Here is a 5,291-nt window from a genome sequence, read left to right on the forward strand (position 1 = left end):
CAGAACAGAGTCCCAACCGACTGGAAAAAGGCACAAGTAACTCCAGTATACAAAATTATAGACCAATATCCCTAATTTCTGTTTGCTGCAGAATCCTTGAAAACATTCTCAGTCTGAATATAACAGCGTTCTTGAGACTAAGAAGCTTATGTGCATAAATCAGCATGATTTGAGAAAGAATTACCCGTGCGAAACTTAGCTTGCCCTTTTCTCACATGATATACTGCGAACTATGGATGAAGGGTGACAGGGACATTCCATATTTTTTGATTTCTGGAAAGCATTTGACATGGTGTACCATTGTAGGCTGTTAACGAAGGTATGAGCATATGCAACAAGTTCACTGATATGTGAGTGGCTGGAAGACTTCTTTGATAATAGAACCCAGTATGTTGTCCTCAATAGCGAGCGTTCATCAGAGACAAGGGAATCTTTAGGAATGCCCCAAGGAAGTTTGGTTGGACTGCTCTTCTTCTCTACAGGGTATTACAAAAAGGTACGGCCAAACTTTCAGGAAACATTCCTCACACACAAAGAAAAAAAAAATGTTATGTGGACATGTGTCCGGAAACGCTTACTTTCAATGTTAGAGCTCATTTTATTACTTCTCTTCAAATCACATTAATCATGGAATGGAAACACACAGCAACAGAACGTACCAGCGTGACTTCAAACACTTTGTTACAGGAAATGTTCAAAATGTCCTCCGTTAGCGAGGATACATGCATCCACCCTCCGTCGCATGGAATTCCTGATGCGCTGATGCAGCCCTGGAGAATGGCGTATTGTATCACAGCCGTCCACAATACGAGCACGAAGAGTCTCTGCATTTGGTACTGGGGTTGCGTATACAAGAGATTTCAAATGCCCCCATAAATGAAAGTCAAGAGGGTTGAGGTCAGGAGAGCGTGGAGGCCATGGAATTGGTCCGCCTCTACCAATCCATCGGTCACCGTATCTGTTGTTGAGAAGCGTACGAACACTTCGACTGAAATGTGCAGGAGCTCCATCGTGCATGAACCACACGTTGTGTCGCACTTGTAAAGGCACATGTTCTAGCAGCACAGGTAGAATATCCCGTATGAAATCATGATAACGTGCTCCATTGAGCGTAGGTGGAAGAACATGGGGCCCAATCAAGACATCACCAACAATGCCTGACCAAACGTTCACAGAAAATCTGTGTTGATGACGTGATTGCACAATTGCGTGCGGATTCTCGTCAGCCCACACATGTTGATTGTGAAAATTTACAATTTGATCACGTTGGAATGAAGCCTCATCCGTAAAGAGAACATTTGCACTGAAATGAGGATTGACACATTATTGGATGCAGAAGTGTACCCGTGGAGGCCAATCAGCTGCTGATAGTGCCTGCACACGCTGTACACGGTACGGAAACAACTGATTCTCCCGTAACACTCTCCATACAGTGACGTGGTCAACGTTACCTTGTACAGCAGCAACTTCCCTGACGCTGACATTAGGGTTATCGTCAACTGCACGAAGAATTGCCTCGTCCATTGCAGGTGTCCTCGTCGTTCTAGGTCTTCCCCAGTCGCGAGTCATAGGATGGAATGTTCCGTGCTCCCTAAGACGCCGATCAATTGCTTCGACGTCTTCCTGTCGGGACACCTTCGTTCTGGAAATCTGTCTCGATACAAACGTACCGCGCCACGGCTATTGCCCCTTGCTAATCCATACATCAAATGGGCATCTGCCACCTCTGCATTTGTAAACATTGCACTGACTGCAAAACCACGTTCGTGATGAGCACTAACCCGTTGATGCTACGTACTGATGTGCTTGATGCTAGTACTGTAGAGCATTGAGTCGCATGTCAACACAAGCACCGAAGTCAACATTACCTTCCTTCAATTGGGCCAACTGGCGGTGAATCGAGGAAGTACAGTACATACTGACGAAACTAAAATGAGCTCTAACATGGAAATTAAACGTTTCCGGACACGTGTCCATATAACATCTTTTCTTTATTTGTGTGTGAGGAATATTTCCTGAAAGTTTGGGCGTACCTTTTTGTAACACCCTGTATATACATGAATGATTTGGCGGATAGGGTAGGCAGAAATCTGCAGTTGTCTGCTGATGATGCCGTAGTATACAGTAAGGCGTCGAAGTTGAGTGACTGTACGAAGATAAAAGACGACTTACACAAAAATTCCTGTTGGCAGCTAGCCCTAAATGTGGACAAATGTAAGTCAATGCAGATGAGAAGGAAGATCAAAGCTGTAACGTTCGGATACAGCATTACTTGTGTCCTGCTTGAGACAGTCATGTTTTTGGTTTATTGGGAGAATTTTAGGAAAGAGTGGTTCAGCTGTAAAGGAGACCGCTTCTCGGAAGCAGGTGCTACCTATTTTTGAATATGGCTCGAGTGTTGGGAATCCGTGCCAAGTCGGACTAAAGGAAGACGTTTAAGCAGTTCAGAAGTGGGCTGCTAGATTTGTTACTGGTAGCTTCACACAAGACGTAAATATTATGAAGATGCTTTGGGATCTCAAATGGAAATCCCTGGAGGGAAGGCGATGTTCTTTTCGAGAAACGGTGCTACAGCCGCCTACATACACTGCGCATAAGGACCATGAAGGTAAGATATAAGAAATTAGCGCTAATACGGAGGTAATAGACAGTCTTTTTCCCTCGTTCTTCTTGCGAGTGGAACAGGAAAGAAAATGCCTGGTAATGGTGCAGATTACACACCGCCACTCACCGTACGGTGACTTGTGAAGTATCTGTGTAGATGTAGATGTAGATGTAGAACAGACACGATCACAAGCCCAGGAGAGGCACTGCAGCTATAGTCGTGCTGTCAGCAGAGGGATTCTCGTTGGTTGTCTGCTTCTGTAGCCCATTAACTGTCCTAATAGATACGTTTGTCATACATCCCACACTGATTTGTGTGGTTATTTCATGAAGAGTTGCTTGCCTGCTAGCACTGAGAACTCTAGGCAGTGGCTATCTGTCGTTAAGTGAGGGCTGTCGGCCAATAGACCGTGGTGAGCAGTAATGCCTCAAATGTGGTATTCTAGGCACATTCTTGACACTGTAGAGCTAGGAATATTGTAACACCCAATGATTTCAGAAATGGAATATCCTATGCGTCTAGTTCCAACTACCATTCTGCGTTCAAAATCTGTTTATTTAAGTGGTGAGGCCACAATCACGTCGGAAACCTTTTGACGTGAATCATCTGAGCACAAGTGACAGCTCCGCAAATGCACTGCTCTTTTTTGCCTTGTATACTTCATGCCACTGCCATCTGTATATGTGTGTATTGTTATCCCATGCATTTTGTCACCCGTCAATGTACCTCTGTAAGTTTCACAACTGTTACCTGGTCTAAGATCAAGAACAGTGAACTTCGTGACGAAAACCAGTAGGAAATATTGACCGAAACATTCCTGTCAAAAAACCCCTTGATATTGATTGTTGGTCTGCAGTAAGTTCAATGTAGCACTGAGGCCCACGTTCACTACCAAATTGATGTAATATATTTAAAAAGTAAATGTGTCGTAATGTGAAGATGCAAACGCTGTGACCTACTTGTGTTAAACAATAGTAAACGTTTCTAATGCACAGTTCTTGCTACAGTTGGTATTGATTGTTTAATTTTGTACACCTCTCGACCAGTAGTCGTCATCCATATTGAACCAATGTTCTAGCGGTTAGAAACGACAGCTAAATTCAGTGTCAGTAACAAAATACTTGTGAGAGTACTCAATGACAAGATTTGCATGGCAAAACACTTCAGTTTGTGACTTCACAGCGAGCTACCATCTAAATACACATACAGTACCACAGCTCATAGAAAGGAAGACAATTTTCGAGCTGGCTTAGGAGAACCCTTAATAAAATCATCCTTTTGCACAGTCATAATTATGCCCAGTGCACCTTGTCTTCTAGCTCACTGCAGTTCAGATAAACTCTTGTGTGGGCACACTGCTAATATTTTCACAGCAACAATCTAGCATGTGCAGCATGCAGGACTGTGCTGTAAAGGTTCGAGGAGAGACACCTGTACGTGAAGTCAGGATAGTTGCTGGGAACCTGTCAAGCGTCAACGACGCTAACAAAACGTTAATAGATTCAATTATTTATTCCTAATCTTTCCAAGTCGTCCGTCTTTTGCACCAATCTCAGCAGGTATGTGTAGGATTATAGCAGATGCTTGTCCAGTCATATAGCGATCGTACATTCAACTGAGGTTTAGTGACAATTGGTGCCATGGCGGGTCGCCAGCAAAGAGGTGCAGCCATTGCCCATCATGAAGTGTTCTCTGAAATGTCCTCAGTCCCACTCCCAATTCTGTGACGACCCTTGATGACCCAACCATGATGCACCTGGTGTCGATAGTCATGTGGCCGGTTGATCTTCTCCCCATCCCTGATAGATTTCAGCACCTACAATTACCTGAGTGCTGGACAGGCACGTGAGCTGAATGAGGTCCTGTTGCTGGCTCCTGTGTTGAAGTTCAGTGCTGGCAGCACCTTGCGATGTGGTGTTGTTGAAAGAGAGTCAGTTCCCTTCCATCAGTACATGTTAGGCAGCGAGGAGGATGAAGTTCATCAGCTGAACGTCATCATCTCAAGCTCATCTTGAGCTGTTTCACAGACTGTGTTGGAGCATCTAGGACGTAGATTCACTACAGTACAGCAATCATGGAATTGTGAATGGTGCTAATCCCAACGATCAACTTACCAGTTCAACGAGATTTGTGGTCTTTAAAGGAGACTGGCATTAAGTTTCTTTCATGAAGACTGCATGTGTCTTCTGCAATATTTACTTAACAGGCTGTTAACTGCTGCTTGCTACGTGCTCTTGTGAAACAGAGTGAGCTTCTTGGAACATGTATTATGAGCTAACAAATATGCTTGTCTCATTCGTTTGGTTTTCTGTTGCAGCTTCCATTCTGCTGAATGTGTATCCACAGTCGGCAGACAGTGTCATGGTTTGATGATCTATTTTTGATATACTGGCTCGCACCTCTGTCTCTGGTATGCCTTGATTTTGCCTGTGTCAGTGTGAATGAGTTTTAATAAAAATTTCCTAATTTCTTTCCCTTACTATTCTGTGTTGTTTAGGGGTATATTTTCGACATGTGGAGCTACCCGTACTTAATAAGTATTCAAACACCCACTGAGAATATACTTGAACGGTTTATTATTTGGTATTACAGAAAACGAAGCGCAGTTGCTATAGGTAACTTATAAACAAAAAAAAACAGTAACCAAGGAAAGGAATAAACATAAAAAACAAAAGCTATAACTCCA

The sequence above is a fragment of the Schistocerca americana genome, chromosome 8, assembly GCF_021461395.2.
Source record: "Schistocerca americana isolate TAMUIC-IGC-003095 chromosome 8, iqSchAmer2.1, whole genome shotgun sequence".
NCBI classification, from domain to species: domain Eukaryota; kingdom Metazoa; phylum Arthropoda; class Insecta; order Orthoptera; family Acrididae; genus Schistocerca; species Schistocerca americana.